Genomic DNA, 18,893 nt, shown 5'->3' on the forward strand with positions numbered 1-18,893 from the left:
CAGCGTATCATAGAAGTGATCTTGTTGATCAAGGTGAATACATCAACCAGAGGATCCCCAGGCCCTGGCTGGGATAGACTCTGCTTTCGACTCGTGTAGCTCAGTCCAAGCACTGCACAATTCACCTCTACTCCTCCTTCACAATTAAACCCGCATGATTAGCAAAGTAACTTTCCAAAGAGGAAATGATACAACACCAACCTGAATGGAGCAAAAGCCAGGAAGACTCGAGCTGAGATCAAAACTCCACCATCTCCACCAGTTCACTTACTGGTGAGGAGGGGGAAATGCTGGTGTTAACATGGCACCGCTGACCACTGTGCCCAGCAGGTCAAGGTTCTGCATGTTCCTCCCCTGAACCAGATGAGGAGGACATAAGGGCTAGTGAAACAGGGACAGGGCGTCCCCACAGAGGGAGCCACACCACAGTCAGCAGTGACAGACTGAAGAGTCTGGCGCCACTCTGGATAGCACAGCATTGCTCCCCTGCATAAAGGGGCAGCAAAGGAAGTCCACTTTCCATCAGTGATGTACAGCTCCTAAAGCATCAGAAAACCCTTCCAATTACTGTTTTGGACATCAAATTGTAATGGAAGTTACTCCGAAAATAGTTTCCTAGTAGAAGATCATCCCAGACCTTTTGCCTCTCCTTGTAAGTGCTGAGCACTGCAGTACTATCAACAATACTCGGTGCATTGCCTTTTTTAAGGAAGGAAGTATAAACACTTCTAGCAACTGCACTTAATGTCAAATTTTTGCCAAACAAATTCCTCTTTGTTTGTGGGAAAGCATTTTTGTACACACTGGGAGAATTCAAGGACTCTAAAGGACCCTGTTCCTCCTCTTTCTGAGGTACCAGTTCACAGGGAGCCCTGTGCTGAAGCAGTAGAGCTCAACACTCTCAATCTGCAACTGTCAGGATGAAAGGCAAGTATCCATCTAGGCTAGTGAACAAGCAGAAACTCTTCTGTCTCACTCTGACAGAGCAAGAAGAAAGGACCTAATTCCAGACACTCCCTTCTTCTTCTCTTTAGGGAAACTGGGATCCTCATGAAGGCTGTGATTTCCAGTTTCTACTACTCTTACAGACATTTTCTAAAGGTGCAGTCCCCTTGCATAACTAAGTGCTTCTCCTGTGGAATATTTGCCTCAAAGCATCCTACAGATATGTCTGTGTTTCCACACAGGGCAGGGAGCAAGCTCTGGGCTCCTGATCACCCACAATGCTCAATCGCTAGTTTGATCCCAGGTTCTCTTTGGGAGAGCTCCAAATCTAAGGGGACGTAGGTCTGGGAACACAGATCTCCACCATCAGTACTTGCTCCAGAGCATCAGCATGGATGATCTTATATAGGATTTGGCTTCCTACTTAGCCATTCCTACATCAGTCTCTCAATAGGTTCTGCAACACCATACAGCTTCCCAGCATGTCTCAAGTCCTGCAATGCATAACTTCATCCTTCTGGCCAGCTGCAGGACAGTCTCACAGTTTTTATTAAACATTATGCTTGGAAAAAAACCATACACAATGATCATTCTATCTTCAGGCCACAAAGAATACCATCTGGGGGCCAGAAGTCTGAGACCCCTCTGGCCAAGGATGTGCAGTGTGGACAAGGCCATCATTTAGACCAAACTAGCTCTCAGACATGTGTCAATCCAAGCTGCTTGGCTTCCTGCAGACATACACAGTCTGCAAATTTAAACTCAGCCCCCTGTGTAATCCAATGTGAGCATTCTGTAGGTTTCTGTAGGTACTTCTCTCCAATCACTTGCTGTTCCCAATTATGTATTTCCATTAATAAAAAGAACAAATATTCACAATGTGGTAGTCTAAGCAGAATATTGCTTACCAGGGGTCACGAAGGTCTCGTACCACTTCCAAAAAGGATGCTCTCCATGGTCTTCAGCAATTTTCTTTCCAAGACACCTGTGATAGTGCTCATCCTGTCACGCAACTAACAGACGACACCAAGGATGGACAATTCCAGTTGTTTCATTTGTGTTAGCCACTGGTGATCTGCCTCAGTCACGTGGTAGATGATCAGATTGCTTCTTGGTAAACCATTGAAGTGGATTACTTTCCTCTCCTTTCCTCATGATGCCACACTCCATTTCCATTTTATGTATTTCTAAATCTGCAGATATCTGTAGCTATTTTAGAATGCTGAAAATACTGTCTGCAACTGGATGCTACTACACCCAGGAAATCTAGGAGTGGAAGCCGATATAAAGTAACTTTCTTGGCATCTGACACTAAGTAAGTCCTGACTTCCCTGATGCCAAATTAGAGGCATTCTCTCTTTTTAGTTTTAAATAAAGAAATATACCCTACCTGTTTTCTGGTCTGTCCACCCCAAGGTATGCTGGAAGCATTGCTGACTTAACAGGAAGAACTTTTCCACTTTCAGAGTTCTCAATATAGTATCTGACAGATAAATAAGGAGAGCAAAATAACCAGAAGGAAAACCGGTATGGGGGTGGATGGTAGCAAATATTGACAAAGAGTGGCTGATTAACTAGGCAATTTTTTCCCTTTATGAAATCAATCATTAAAATGGGCACTTGCATACTAAATTTACTTTTAATGGACCAGAACGATGTTGTACCCAGGAAGAAACTGCCTCCAATACACCCACCCCTCTTCCAAAGAATTAAAAAAAGAAATGCAGTATTTACCTGTAATCAATCTCCCTTCCAATAAAATAATACTGGTGTGAGTGCAAGGGCTCTTAGAAAGGCTCTGAGCCAAAATGCTGTTACCAAGGATAGCTGCAAAGAATGTAATAGCAACTATATGCTGAATATTTAACTAAAGCAAGTGTCAGTGGTATTGAAATTTAGAAATGCAAAGAGATAGATACAGCACAACTCTGAACTTCATGTGAATTGGTGATCTCAAGCTACAGAAGTATTTACAACGCACTATCAGCCTGCAAAGAGCAGTTACAAAGCAGAGAGCTGAAGCTATATTTTGGCTTTTTACAACAATGCCAACTTATTGGCCAGAATCATTCCCTGTGGAAAATGAGTAACTGCACTGATAATACAGAGCTTGAGGTTAGACTTCTAATCCATTCTCCAGTATAAAGCTGTCTTTGAAAAATCATTTTGCATTAGGTCAGTTAAGGTGTACTAAGAGCATCCTGTTCTATGAAGTTGGTCCATCAAAGACACCATCTCTGCAAGTGCCTTGCACTTTATGCACCATAGAAAATACTAATTGCAACCACAGTAAGCTACTTCTGGGGGATGGGCTGCATTTTGTATTTTACACTGTACCTAGTAAGCTGAAAACAACTGAAGAAAATTGATTCAAAGATACAACTGAATGAGAAGCACAAAATAATGGATGCTTTAATACAGACTGGCAAGAAAATACTAAAATAAAACAAACAAACAAACAAAAAACCACAGGCCTCAGTGTCTATTAGATTCTAAATTCAGATTTACTCCACTTAAACTCCCTGTTTCAAACAGAGATCGCTAAAATGAAGCTCCCTTCAAGCAATCTTATGCAAGTTGATAAAACTAATCCACCCCTGCATTGATCGGCGACTGCACAATCTCATTTAAAGCACCCCAAAGTGCTGAGAATTCTTGCTGGTTGTACATCTCAAGAGGAGGAAAAATTGCAAGTATGCTGCAATCAAACTAAATGTGAAATTTACTACCCAAAAGCATATGTGTCCTTGAAGATGTGGCACCATGCAATACCCCTAGTGAAAGTGAACACAACTGGTTGCATCCCACCTACTTCAAGGACATGATGCAATATACTATGATTTCAGTGCCCTCCTGTTTATCACAACAGCACACATCCTTTTCAGATGCAAATTATACCCAAATCACTTCAGTAATTGCAATGTAAAAAGCGTCTAAGTCACTCCTAAATTAGCTAGCTCAAGTCCACACTCCCATACAGTTCAGCAGAGTCTACAAATTCCACTGCCGTGGTTCATCTAAACTTGAACTTCAAAATGCCAGAACTGGACTACTATAAATACCAATATATGCTACATACATTATAAATACTAATATACTTTACTACTGCTGCTGTTATACTATAATACTCCAATAAAGACAGTTCCTTTAATTGAGCTAATACATGTCCATGCCAGTTTGCTGTTATACTAGTGAACCCATAATCTGAAACTATTTTCCTATCTGTGACAGAGATATTCTCTTTTATGAAATTATAAACTAAATCACAATAAAATTAAGTGACTTCCCACATTCATATAACAAATGAGACATAACAAATTGGACATATCAACCCTGCCTTTCAAACCATTAGTTACCACTTGCTCAACACACACCCCAATAGCTCAGTAGGTTTGTAGTAAACAGTCTGAGGAGCTTTAAACTACCCTGTGAACCTTTCACAACTGATACCAGGTTCTATAAGCATAGTAAAAAAAGATTAAATGTTGTCCCTTTCCACTGGGATATGTTTTTAGTGTGGAACTGAAGATTCCTACAAAAATAGAGAACTAATTTCTCTTCACTGCCTCATGGTCCCCAGCACACCCATGTAGGCAAAGGACAGTACCTGTGCCTTACTCTGTTGCTGCTAAGTCTAGGAAGAGACAGCTGTTTCCAGCATGACAATGTAGAGCTCCCAGAACGTCAAAGTGTCAGAACCTTATTGCTTACTTAAATTTTAATCTGCTTTTCTTTCTTCTTTCCACATTCTTTGCCACTAGCTAAAGAGATCTTAAAAAATAGTATGAGATATGATGCAACACAAGTGGATAGCAGCAGTCTCTCGACTCCACAATCTTTCTAGAGCTTGACAACCAACGAGTAAAACACAAATTAGCTCCTCTTTCTTGCTCCTCTTCACAGACAGAGCACAACAACAGAAATTAGTTCATTCCTCAGTCACCACAATATGCTATTATTCCATCTGAAATCAAGGAAACGTCTTTCCATGGTAAAATTCATATAGATTAAGAAAACATTGTGGATTCACTAACATTAATATCATCCTTTATAAAATTTAAAAGCCACTATATCATTAAAGGAAAATTGTGATCCAACAGTTTAGAACTCTCCACGATATGTCTATTACTATCTTCCAAAAACACTTCAGGGTGATACTCAACACCACCTACAGGCACCCAGGTGTTTCTGAATGTGCTTGGCTGGCACAGCTCTGGTCAGCTTGTCTCTGATATGCTAACAGAGATGCAAGTGTTTAGGGTTAAAAGTACTACTACACCTTCAGTAATAACACTGGCCCATGATCTCTCGCTTACATTTCGTTTCACGTGGCAGAGTGCTGTCTTACACCACATTGGTGACAGCAGCTCAAAGTATGACATCAAGAAACACCCAAATCATCAATGTAATTTTCTTATTGTACCCAGGTTTTCTTTTTAATTTTAATACTGTGGTATGAATTGACACAGACAATAATGCAGTCATAAAGAAGTTGAGAAGAGTCCCATAAGGAACCAGGAGCATTTCAGTTCCAACAACTAGGTGCAATATTTGTCCCCTGGAACAGTCCAGTGCTGCTTAGTGAAGTGGACCCGTTTGTTTCTACAATCTCCCCTCTAGAGCGTCCACGTGTGCTTGCAGAAATGCAACTGAAGCTTCAGGTGATAAGCATAAACAATACAACAACCCATCATAAGGGCAAAACTAACATTGGGCAAGGGAAGAGCAGCTTGCTCTTGTTCTGCAGCCACTTTACAACTGCAGTGTTTGATTTAGATATCACAGGTATACCTGGCCAAAGCCTCCAGGTTAGCTATCCTCGTTCTTGAAAAGCTGAGGACTCCTTATAAAGGAGAGAAAAAAAGTAACCGCCCCACAACAACGTTGTATTCCTGTTAGAATCTTGCAGAGCCATGGCACCACAAGTTTCAGCACAGAGTAACTAACAGCATCCTAACGTACATGTTAAAATGACACACTGTAGCTATTTTCTCTTCCCGCTACTCCACATACATCAGCTTCTTCTCTTTCCCCGCCATCTGTTAGTTTGCTGCAGTCTGCTGGGACAGGACTGCCCTCTCCTTTTCTCCCCTTTTTGGCTGCTCAAAGGGACGACAACAGAGTCTAGCATTTCCAGTTCATAAACTCAGCCTTCCTCCAGCTGCCTCAGAAACATTAACAAAAGGAGAGTTACTCCCATAAATTAAAAGTGCTCTGCTCACCTCTGCCGTACCAGTGTGCTCCACCAGAATTCCATGCTAGACACTGAAACCACCTTGGAAGTGGTTAGCAAGGAGGTAACTGCTGCTTCAAGAGGACATACCTTTTCCTCTTATCCTCAAGTATCATCGATTAAAACACGTATCTGCATCATGGGAACTGTCAGAGAGAAACTAAGGCAAGCAGCGTTGACAATGACTATAAGCAGCTTCTTATTGCGCCTTTACTTAGAAGGGATGGATAGTAAGAAAAAAACCAGAAAAATCAGTCAGGTAGGTGAACAGTAATCTTCAAACATCTATTACTATAAACCTCAGTATAAGATGTGTAGCAAACAACTACTTCTCCTTCTAATAGAGTTCAGAATGGGAAAAGGAAGGGCTATCTAAACTCCACTACACTTGTAGCCAGTTAGAAAGGAAACTGGAATGTTGGTCATCAATTGTTCTATCAGCCAGGTCATTAGAAAAAGGAACAGCTCATCTAAAAATAAAGTCAATATTGGCTGAGTCTAAACAGTTTTTCAGCATTTCGCACGCATATTCAAGCAATGAACACTATTATTCCGTGCTTGTAACCACATGCCCCCAAGTCAATAACTGTTCTCGAACATCCAACCTCTTTTTAAAGCAGATTTACAAGGAAATATAGTGCAAATGTTCCAAATCAGCTGGTGAGAAAGTATTATGGATCATAACATAGTAAATAATTGCTAGTCCTTGCAATCTGCAAAATTAGAATAAATCTGGCATTAAAAAAAAATTTATTATATCAAATATACACAACCTTCCACTTCAAAATAAACCCCATTGGACTTTGAGAATATTAGGATGATATTAAATGTCTTAAATCCCCAAAGCTTTGAACTACAGTTAATCTCTTTCACTATGTTCTTCAGCAAGCAATTACAAAAATCACTATACCTTTACAAGTGCTTTTCATACTCACAGCTCACAAACACAAATGAAACGTAGCTTTCTTTGGGGTGGGAAACCACCAGTATCTATTGTAACACACTGACACAAAGGTTAGTTTTACAGTATGACTTTATTTAGCAAAGATAGATTTTCCTGCTTTCCAATCTTTACACACTGGGAGTCAGCAAATAAAAAACAATCAAAAGCAATTATGCCTATCTTTAATTTCAGGGAAGCATTCGAAAGAGTCATGCTGCTCTGTAGCACGCAGACTATAACTGGGATGCCGTTCTGGCAAGTCCCTTGCAGGTCAGCTGAAGGAAGCCCCGACTTACCTAGGCCGTCCCAGCGAGGGCTCCGATCGGCAGCGAGGGCAGCGCCGATGCAAACGGGACGCCAAGCTCCGAGTCACAGGCGCAGTCAGCTCCTTGGAGCGGCAGCCCTGTCTGCTATTATGTCTGCAGCGTATAAGGGCAGCGTACCGGTATCTATACAAAAATCTGCATCTTCTTCAGAGAAAAACACTTGAAGCTTCTTACTGGCACCGCAACCTACTCCTCTATTTATGCCATCACAGCTAGTGACTAAGAAGATGCTTTTAGTGTCACAGGAGATGAAGGCTCTAGAAGCAGAGTGCCTGGCAGCTTTACTCTCACACACCGATCTGTCTTCATGCAAACGCACTTTGTCGGCGGATGGAAGTGTATTATTGCCATACGCTACCGAAGCGAAACAGTTTCCAAGTTTTCCCACAGGGCACCAGCTCCCCCTTCAAGCTGTACCCCAGCGCTTGCTCCTTCTCGTCCTTCTCCGAAGCCTCCCCTCGAAAATACACACACACACCCCGCCTTGCACCTGTCCGCTACTCCCGACTGGGAGCGACCTCCCACCCCGGCGCCGCCCGCGCAGCCGCTCCCGCCGGGGCTCGGGGCTCCGTTCTCCGCGGCGGGACCAGCACCGGTATCCCGCTGCCAGGGCAGAGCCGACCGGCAACCGCTCGCCACACAAATGCGGATAAGCAGGAAAACAGCGGCAAGGAGAGCAGCCCACTCCCATTACCTTAGCAACCGCGCCGCCGCCGTCCCCGGCCGCCCCTTCGCCTCTCCTCAGGGACGGGGAAGCGCCTTCAGCATGGCGTGAGCCTGCGGGCGGGGCCGGCGGTCAGCCCGGGCTCCTTTCCGCGCCTCTTCCAAAAACCTCCCGTTCTCCTCAGCGCCTCTCAGGCTGCGGCGGGGACGGCGGCCGGGGCGACGCCGCTGCCACCGGATCACCAGAGCACCGCGGGCACACGGCGCCCGCCCCACCCGGCCCCGCGCTGCCGCCGCCCGACCCTCGGCCGGGCGGGCGGGGGCGGTGACGGGGCGGCCCCGGCCCCACCGCAGCAGCGCCCGCTGCGGGCGGCCCGGCCGCGCCTCCCCCGCCCGGCACCGCCGCCGCTTCCCCCCGGTTCCGAGCCAGCCGCCCTTTGCTGGTGACAGGGAGGAAGCTTCAGCCCCTGCGTCCCGCCACCCCGGCTGCTTCTGGGGCACTCGGCGCAGCCCCGGAGGCAGGGCCTTGTATCTGTGTTGCACTCTTGTTTATGTGTTGCACAGCGCAATTAAAGCGTTCTGCAAAATTCTTTCTCCTGAAACCGGGAAAGCCTCATCTCTGGGTGACAGTCCTCCAACAGCCAGGATTTCCTAGCTAATGCCTGTGCTTACACGATATTTAGGGCTCCACACACCACCATCAGTCCTAACAAGCACCACATCTCGACAAAATGGTTTGGAGACCCAGCTCTTTTACACAGACCTGTCCCATGGGCAAAAGCCATTGCTGTTGTGTCCACACTTTAGTTAGGTGTGCGAAGATTTTTACTCCCTTTCTTTTCCTCCAGAAGGCAAGTTAAGCCCACTGTGCCCAAAATTGACTGTCAGGTCTGAAAGCCGTATGCTGGAAAGCAGTAGGGCAGACCACTGACAGGAGGCACCCATGCCTATCTCTGTGCTAAAGTTTGTGCATTTCCAAGGTTTGGTTTCCACACATCGGACTCATTACCACAGTTGAAACTCTGCACAGAGTTGTGAAGGCTGTCAACTGCACAGAGGAAAGGCTACTTTACTAACCTGCGTAGCTTGTCTTAAAGGCTTGGTGACCTTGTTCCTCCCTTTCCTAACATCTTATCAAAATTAGGCTTAAATTTCACAAGCCTGATGATTGACACCAAAAGCTGTCATGTGCAGGGATATCCTGTTATTTTATGGTTGTAGTCTGTCCAGGACACTTTCTGGTGATGTCTAAACTAAACTGCTGCAATAATTCAAATGTTAAATTAAGAAGAAAAATTTATTTCTGCTGCAACTCTACATCACTTCCATTTCTACTGGATCAATATCACCATCTCTACCATTACTGGCTACTCTTTCCTTAGTCTTGCAAAAGCCAGGTTCCAGCCTGTACAGTTTGTACATGCTTTTTCTAAAATGTCCTTCATCATCACAGACTATGCATTTATTTACCTGTCACACTCAAAATTGCATCTTAGTGGCAAAAATCTGCTGTGCCTCACACAAGCTCATTGACCCTTACCAGACTTCACAAGATGTTGATTCAATTGATTTTGTTCAAATATCAGCTGTGGGCATTTAAAAACTTCTGTGGCAGGTTAAAACATTCTGACCTTGGTGGACCCTGATTTTTTTGTTCAAAGGGATTGCACCTTTCAAACATCACAGGATATTTTTGGGATACTTTTTTTTTAAATAAAATTAATCTAAAAAGTAGTTCCATTTATATCAACTTTGAATTTAAACTACTTGTCATTCCCCTAAGATCAACCTGAGCATGTTATACATTATTTGCCACACAAGATTGTCTGGCAAAGGAGGAAAGAGAGAATGACTACCTATGAAATAAAGATTTCTTTTTTTACAGAAATTTTCTCAGCAAAGCATTTTAAATCAATAGTTATATTGAATTATGCTGGGGTATGACTACTTGTAATACCAAGGATTAAATATTTCAGTGTCTTATATCAGGTTTGTTCAGGAAAAACTGTTTCATGACTGCTCTACACAGTCTTTTTCTCACAGCTCCCTCAAGGGAGTGTACATGCGTTACACAGTGCTTAAATATATCAAGTTAACTCAGACTAAAATGCATGTTCTCTAGAAATGCCATTTTCAAAACACAAGATTGATAGAAAATATTTCACATATGTATTAACATTGCAATTCAAAGAAACTACCAATATGTTTCCTGACAGTAATTCCAGGCTGATTACAGCAGCACATGATGCTGAAAAAAGAAACTGATCAGAAACATTAAAGCAAAAGTGACCACTGTGCTTATTTTAATCGTGCTCAACAGAAGAAATTGTAACCAACAATTACAAACAAAAGGAAAGGAAAATGCTAAATAAAAACAGTTTAAATGGCATTTCAGGTTTGGATAATATTTCATGTCTTATTTCCACATTTTATACTATAATTAAAAATAAATCTTTGCCTAGTGGCTTCTCTCAAGTAGCAACTATTCTTTGGTCCATGGAAGTAATAAAAGGTGTGAAGAAAAATGGCTTAGCAACATTTTTTAATTTCATGCCTTAACTACTAAAATAAATGATACATAATTAAAACCAGATAAAACCAAGCTAGGTTTGTATTTGCATTGATCTTTATGCTGAAAACAATGTAGTCAGACTCTGTTTATCACAGAGATCGTTTCTCAGTTTAACCTCTTTCCCAGTGGGAGAGTCCAGCGGTTTGACAAGTCTGATTAGAGATGCAGGAACAGTTCCGTTTAGATCAGTGGGACATCTCGAGTTGATATAGAACTATGCACATACAACAAAGCTTGCAGAAGAAGACCTTCCATCTGAAACACTGTTACGCTCAGTAAGCACTGGGGAAGAATGCATGGGGAGAGACCGGCACACATTTTTCTGGCCAGGAGGGCAGACTTTTATTGTTCCCTCTCTGCTGTACTTTATGATGACATCTAAAACCCAGAAGAGATCACCACAGTCCACAGCAGGTATAGAACATCACCTATCCCTAATGATACTGAAACTGAAGAACCTGAGCTAAAATTTTCATTTTTACTAACATTTACTATTGAAAATATTTGATCAGCTTTTCTTTATCATAAATTGCAAGTACAGAAATACACCTTTTGTAAAGTTATCTTGTCGTCTACTGAAGACTGCAGCGGTAGAAAACTCCCCCCATGCCTAGTAATTAAAGTTGTATTATCCTCATTGCTGTAAAGAGGTCATTTTATCAGCTTTGAAATGTACAGCTTTCAACCCCTGCATATCATGGCTGTGACTCGAGTTACACACGCTCACAGGACTTGAGCTAATTCTTACTCACAGCTCAGCAGTGGGAGTCTCCAGGGTATTTCAACAGCTTCTTCACATGGGGAAAAGAGTCACATCACAGCATGTTCCCCTGTGATCATCTGAAAAAAAAGAGTAGATATCGCTAACTTTCTGCCAATAGCATCCTCCTCTCCTGGTGCTTGAAAAGCTTAGAAAAGCAGAAGCTGGTGCAGCTGCACTCAGTGGTTGCCGTGCTCCGAGGTAGGGCCAATGTTTTCTTTTTAGTTTGCAAACCAACAGCGTTGTTGATCCAATGAGTAAGTGTTACCCCGTGACACTTCATAAATATTCAGCAGTTGTTAATTACAAGAAAAAACGGAGCTGCTGGCTTAGGGGGTGGGTGTCCAGTCGTCAGGAAACTGATGCTTTTTCCCATGAAGGCAGTACAGCAGCGTGTCTCTCTCAGGCTGAGGGCATGAAAAAAAAGCAAAGAGATTTTCAGAGTTGTTCAAGGTAGGTTATATTTTTCATAAAATGTTTAATTTAACAGTGACCTAGTTTTACAACAGCTTTCAGTGCCTTGGCTTTTCTTATCTCCTGTGTCTTAGCCTACATCATTAGAACAGCAGAGCAATAGGCATTACAGACTTTGTTAAAGCAAATTAAATAAGACCTTAGCTGGGGGATTAATTCTTCTCTCCTATTTTGTTTCAGGCAGTCATTATGTTACAGTTTCTTTGCAGTTTTAAAGAGGTTTTAGCACATCTTTTATTGCACCTATTATAGGTTTGAGGGTTTTTTTAATGTCAGCTCAAAGTGGTACATTTTTGAGTGTCAACCTGTAGCAGCAGTCTTGAATTCGTCAGCCTTTTTACAGAAGGATCCTTTGTTTTGTAAACATTCAATAACTGTTTGGAACTGATGGCTAGCTTTACTAGCCAATTTGGAAGTGTACAGGCAGTACAGACTCATGCCAGCTTTCAGCAGGAGTAGGTTGTTGGGTGCTGTTAATTTTACTTACCTTACATCACCTACCAGAAGAAAAAAGTTATTCTGCGTCTTGTTGTCGTGACCAATAAATGGCAGGTAAAGTGATGTTTGCTGTCTCTTTTGCCATGGGCTGCATACAGTGCTCTCAGATACTGTTTGATGGTACCCCTCTGTGATTCCTTGCTTCTCTTTATGGAAGTATGCTTTAAAAACTCCTTGTACTCTATTGTGTGTGCTGTGTTCCATATGGATTCAGCAGAAAAAGGGAGCAATTAGACAAATGATTTCAACCATGCAACACCAAAACACATCAGGTCTGCAGAAAAAGGGCTCTTCCTTCCACCTCCATCTCAGAGATTCTCGGGAAGTTTTGTCCTTCGAGAGTCAAGTATAAGGAGCCTTGCTGTGCTGAGTCCTTCATGTGTACCCTTTAAGGAAGGAAACAGCATAGGAGATGATGCCACATACGCCAGGTTTATATGAGTGTGAGTGCTTTCCCTATAGGGAGAATTGTCCTGTGGGGATCTCAGCCCACAGAGGTTTCCATTGATCCACATTAACGTGTGTTGCAGAAATTAAACATGTCATACTGAAAAATGCAGGTAATGTACACTGACAGTGTCTGAGCCATGACTTAAACAGCATCAAGCCAAAATGTATACGTCTACACCTACAAGGATCATGCAAGCTAAAAGAACAAAAACGACTCAATAGGAACCATTCAGAGCCAGTGTGTGCTGGTCTTGTTGAGCTTCACTTAATTCCTCCCTTTGTGCAAGGGGATTTCAGCTGTCTTTACAAACGTTAAATTTGTGCCTGCTCTAACACTTCTTAAATTTTGTGTGACTTCTAACAAACTTCCCAGTGACTCGTTATCACTGGGGGGGAAAAAAGCCATGGTGATGAATTTCAGGTATGGAAGAACCTGTGCCTTGAATCTAGAAAAATCACAAACCCAAAAGTATTGAGAATATTTTTTTTCTGTAAAGCTAAAAACATCAGAAAAACATTAGTAGCAGTCCCTCTGCTCATTTTTGTCAATGAAGAACCTGTGGGAAAGCAAAATTCAGAGCCTTTGTAAATTCACCTGGGAAATTCCAGGAGAGCCTGTTTGCTGGAAGTGTTGAAAAGAGATTTGTGTAAGAAGCTGTGCCTCACCTTGTCTTACCTAGAGTCCCAAAATGGACTAAGAGCAATACAACTAATCAGAAGAGGAAAGACTCCATTTCCTCAATGTCCAGGTTCCTGCTCAACCATAGCGGAAGCATCCTTTTCTATTCTGCGTTGACAATCTCACATCTCAACAAGTCAGAGCACTGGCGGAGTGAGGAGGTAAGCACAGTCTCATACTTTCCTGTGCTATAGACAGGTCTATAGAGGGGATTTTAGGTTTTTCTATAACAACTAGAAATATGCTAAGATCTCTCCATGTCTTCTTTCAGTTCATCAGGAGATCAGTTTCTTGATATCTAACAATGTTTATTCTTTTCTGTCTTTTAGTCAAGAATGGCCTGTCTTTTAGTCAAGGATGGACTCCATCCATCTGATCTGAACTTGTAAAATTTTTCTGAACATGGTAGAGTCTCCACTTCTGCCATGTCAGGTGTCCAAATATTATGAGAACTCATGGTACTAAGTGGCAGAAATATGTGAATTCCCATAGAATTTAGGTTTTCTCCAGCTGGTCTTTATCTGATGGTCTGGAAAAGGTGCAGATGGAGTACTTATTTTGACTAAATTGTAACATTCTTGACTTCTGTCTTCTGTGATATTGCAAAAGTTTCCTCTGGACATTTTTTCTACTTAAAGTAGGTTTTATGATGATTAATTACATAAGCTGTGATGGGAACTGCTGTGCAGTGGGAATGAGGAGCCTGAAGTGTGGAGGATGGCATGAAATGTATTTAAAAAACCCCTTAAATCCAGCAAAATACAGTATGTGCCTTTCATAGCCCTGATCATACTGTTTGTATGCTGTATCTCTCACCACTATTTATCTGTGTCTTATTAAAATATGCATTTTTCGCAGCAGAAACTATATCATCTTCTGCTTTCGAAAAAGCATTTACCATATGGAAGAAACTGCAAACATCACCATAAACCATGTTTCTTTTCTGCACTTGGATGATTTATAGTACCCACCAACACAGTTCAAGTATTGAAATGCATGTCTGTGTGTTTGGGTATCTATTCTATATATATATTCACATCATGTGTATATACATTTTTATATATAAAATCTTTTCTCTAAAAATGTGCAGGGTGTCGGTGATTTATCTAAATCATATGGTACCACTTCTCCCTCTTTGGCTAAACATCACAGTGCATGTTCTGGTTTTGGCAGGGAAGATTAACATTTGGCATTTGCTTTTGGTGAATACTCAGTTACTTAATTTTGTTTCTTTTTTTCCCCATCCCTATTAACAGCAGTTAAACCTGAGCAGTCAAACATTTCTACAATTTGAATAAGAAAAGTCCTTAAAATTCATTTACAAATTCACATGACAGTTAATGTATTACTTTTCAGTTATTGTTCCAGCTTGTCTGTTGCTGAGAAAGTACTGCATAGGGAGGAGATCTGGCTGAGTGGGGGTCAGTTGTGCAGCACTCACTAAGATGAGTGGGAGGTGGGAGGCAGAAGGACTCAAAAAAACAGATACTAGCCTAGGAAACCTGATTTTTCTAAGCTCTCACTAGGGACGGTGGGAAAAGACACTTGGAGATTCAAAGCTGGAGCATAACCTCAGCTGCTCAGAGCTGTGACAGAAAGAATCTTACTTTCTCTCTGCTGAGCACAGGAAGCCCATAAGAGGGTTTGCCTCTCAGGAGTGCAGTCATCCTTTCCTAGGTTTATGAATCCCCCTTCCCTAAAAAGCCAGGAATCCAGATGCCAGTTTTGCAAATCTTAGCAGTGTGTAATATGAGATGGATCCCAGGGCTCAGTTCTGGTCTTATCTTCCTCCTCTCCAGCCAGAACAATGCCATTGGTAGCTCTCATCTTGAAACGCAGTCCTTACTTCAGTATTCAGCCTGCCAGCCTGTGACAAGAGAGACTGATACAGCCCAATTCAATTAAAACACATTTCAAACTGTTCTGCTCTCTTAAACTAGAATGTGAGAACAAAACACTTGGACAATGTATAATTCAAAATCATGCATAGGGCCTATTTAAAAAAAACCCACGAGTTTAATTATTTTTTTTCCCTACTTGTCTAAGAAAATGCTTTAAATCTGCATCACCATTAACAACTCCACAAAGCTTTAAAATGTGTAATACATATCATGTCAGGATCTCAAAGATCATATACATGTGTGTGTGTGTATATATATGTGTATGTATGTGTATATATATATATGCTAGTATATAAATGCTAATGAAACAGTGAGTTCTCAAATCTACTTGCAGGTAAATAACTACGGCAGGCATGGTTAAAAATCTGCCATCTTCAACTGCTTGGGCTGAAATGTTTCACTCTATGGATCAGCACAAGGCTGGATCCTAATATTATTTTTTCCTTTTTTTTTTAATGTTTCAGCAAAATCAGTCTAACTGGCTCCAAGAAGATTTGATGAAAAAAGTCTTTTCCCCATCTTAGATATATTCTTATAACTGAATATGCCAGTGTTTTGAGTCTCTTGGTAAAAATGTATCACAGAGATGGGCCTTGGTGACAAGGATATGCGATTCTGTGAAAATCTGCCCAAATTTTGACAAGTTACAAATTCTGAAATTTTCAACTTGTTCCTGCTTGCATTCTTAGGAGATTGAATGCTAAATTCCCCAGAAGCTGATTGCAATGATGTAGATTCAGAATGGTATATTTAATTTTAACTAAATTTGTAAATTATTCAGTTGAAGATGGGAGTCTTATTATTATCATTATCAATTTTTAGCCCAGAAATGGACTGAAAATCACCGAGTCTATGCTACTGCTCAGGGTAGGCTCAGCTATGCCTAAGTTAACAAGTTCTTGAAGACGTTCAGTGCTTTAGATGCCATAGACACTCCAGGAAATTTATTCTGTTTAGTTAAACATTAGCTGTAAAAGGTTTTATCCTAATATTGAAGATAAATCTCTTATTAAAATTGGAGCTCATTATTTCTTGTTGTCCATTATGTGTCCATAATGGAAAGCAGAACAGTACCACTGTTCTCTTTGGAACAGAATTTCACATTTTTTAAGACTTTTACCCATTTTTTTGTGTCAGATTAGATAGTATCAATTTTCCTGCCTTACAGCTTGTTTTTTTTCAGTGCGTCACCATTCTGATTATCCTCCTCTGGGCCATCTCCACTTGTTTCATATTTTTGTTGTGTCCACAATTGTACACACCACTCTTGCTGATGCCTCACCAGTGCTGAGCAGAGCACTCTGCACCTGCACAGACAGCCCAGGGTGGTGTTCCCCTTTTTTGCATTATTTTCTCCTGTTTAATTTTTGATCTGGGAAGTCTGCTAAATATTTTCCCACAGAATTGATGTGAAAATAGTTCCTTGCTGTCTTGTGTTTCTGCAGTTTCTTATTCCTGTCTAAATGTAGCTTTTATTCATATTGAATGCTATGCACATTTTTCAGATCATACCTGCAGTTTATCAAGATCACTGAATATTAATCATCTCTTCTAACATCCTTGCAGTCTCATGCTGCTTGAAATTATCTACAAATTTAATAATGATTCTTTTTGTGTCATCATCCAACTCATTAATGAATGCTACCAGACTTAGAGCAATCCTTTGTGGAACTTCATGAAACTCATCCTTACCTTTTGACAATGTAATATCTGTAACTGCTGTTTGAGCATGGTCTGCTAATGCAACTCAGCACTATATTTTCAGAACAAATAGTTACAAGTTCATAATTTACCTTCTGCAAAACTTTTGTTTAAAACTCCTTCTTTCTTGCTTTTTTTTCCCTTCCTTTTTGCCAGGAAATTATTTTATTAAAATATTAACAGACTTCAAAGGAGATTGAGCAGGGGCAAAGCAAATTTCATGTTTCATTCAAAAACATAATTGTGGGAAATATCTTGAGGTACACTTCTACTAGTATTCACAGAAGACAGTCACTTTGTTAGATACTGCCTATCTCTCATTGTCTTCCCTCCCAAAAAGTTTTCTCAGATTTAGCTCAGCAGCTAATGGCAATAACATACAGGAAAACATAAGTATTGAAAGATGGAGAAAGTCCGTCCTTAGTATTCAGTGGACCACCTCACTTTGAGTATAATCTTTGTATTTGCAGTGACTTAGAGATCTTATGCTACAGTTTTGCTCCTTTGAACTGCATGTTGTGCAAAGGAATAATATTCTCCACGACATAGAGAACATAGAAACAACAGAGCATATTTAGAAAAGGCTCACAGATAGCTCATGTGGTTGTGAGCTATAATTTACTCATACAAGCTAAAAAAACAGAGTTCTCTTCACTCTGTTATAATCGGCTCCTCATCCTTTCAGAATACAAAGAAACATTTCTCTCTTTCTAGATGCTCAACTATTCAGTTTTTGGAATGATCAAGAAAAAACAAAAAGTATCCCAGTGTCTCTACCTCTACAGGCTAAGTCTCCCTTGCTTCTCCATGTCTGATACACTGACTTACCAAACTGAATTGTTCTAAGTACAGTACCAAGAATCAAAGGTGTTGCAACTACCTTTGGAGAGTTAGCCTAGCTGTGAGCTCATATGTCACCTTGAAATTACAGCCGTGCTTCTGTCCTTTATTAGATGTCATGCTTTTGTTCTGCTTTGTAGCCCTGAAAGCTCTCAATGAAGATGAAACTTCTACTGTCCTGTCCACATCTGCAAGGAGCTGTATATTACTCAGTACTGCCTCTGTGGATGTAGCTCTCAACGGTCAGTCCAACTCACCAGTCCATCAGAGCAAAGAGCACAAGCTCAGTGTACACCTTATCTAACACAGGCACCTGCTGCCAAAATACTCCCTCCTCACCCAAGTCCTGGCCACACATTCCCTGCGCTTCCATCAGATCAATCTAGTGGCCAAGCAGCTACAGGACAGGTCAATTGGGCTGGCAGATCTGATGGAAAACAAAGATAACAAATGGAGATGACTCTGCAGCTGGAACGGGGGGGCAAGACTGCCTTTGAAAAATGCTACTAGGTTTTGGCTCATTTAGATGCGACTCAAACTGTTACCTCTGCCTTCTCTCTATATATTTATCTCCTTCCAAACCCCGGCCTCCATGCATAAACCCATGGCCTCATGTTTTAAGCCATCTTTTTTTTTAAATTATTCTCAGCAGTTTTCATTTTTAATCTACAGTTTAAAATCCTATGCTCCATGACAAAAACCAGCCTTGGCTCTACCCTGTCTTCCCTGGCAGTGTGTCTTTTTAAAGACAGAGGCACTTACTTGGTCTTTGCTAGACTGGTGTATATGTTAATTTTCCAGTCAATTTCACAGGAATTTAGATTATCAAAAATGAATTTCAAACAGAGGTAAAAATACTCTGCTCATTCTCCAGCTCAGCCTCAAAGGACAATCTAATCTTAAGAGAA

At 41.3% G+C, this 18,893-nt stretch overlaps 1 protein-coding gene and 1 long non-coding RNA gene across 6 annotated transcripts in view; one reads left to right on the top strand and one right to left on the bottom strand.

The window, feature by feature from the left end:
* Positions 1 to 8,409, bottom strand: part of RGS6 (regulator of G protein signaling 6) — a 266,760-nt gene extending 258,351 nt beyond the window's left edge. For 3 of the 5 annotated variants that reach the window (XM_032690526.1, XM_032690521.1, XM_032690523.1), the window contains exon 1: positions 8,142 to 8,366. The gene's annotated coding sequence lies outside the window, so the exon portion shown is untranslated. Of the gene's footprint in view, positions 1 to 7,417; positions 7,804 to 8,141 lie in introns of those variants that run through there. The other 2 variants (XM_032690524.1, XM_032690522.1) reach the window with 2 other exon arrangements.
* A 4,211-nt stretch (positions 8,410 to 12,620) lies between these two features.
* LOC116789021 lies at positions 12,621 to 18,628 on the top strand. The gene is made up of 3 exons (XR_004357853.1): positions 12,621 to 12,686; positions 12,771 to 13,704; positions 18,126 to 18,628. It is a non-coding gene; the product is annotated as an uncharacterized LOC116789021 (long non-coding RNA).
* Positions 18,629 to 18,893: the final 265 nt, after the last annotated feature.

This window comes from Chiroxiphia lanceolata, chromosome 6 (genome assembly GCF_009829145.1).
Source record: "Chiroxiphia lanceolata isolate bChiLan1 chromosome 6, bChiLan1.pri, whole genome shotgun sequence".
Lineage (NCBI taxonomy): Eukaryota > Metazoa > Chordata > Aves > Passeriformes > Pipridae > Chiroxiphia > Chiroxiphia lanceolata.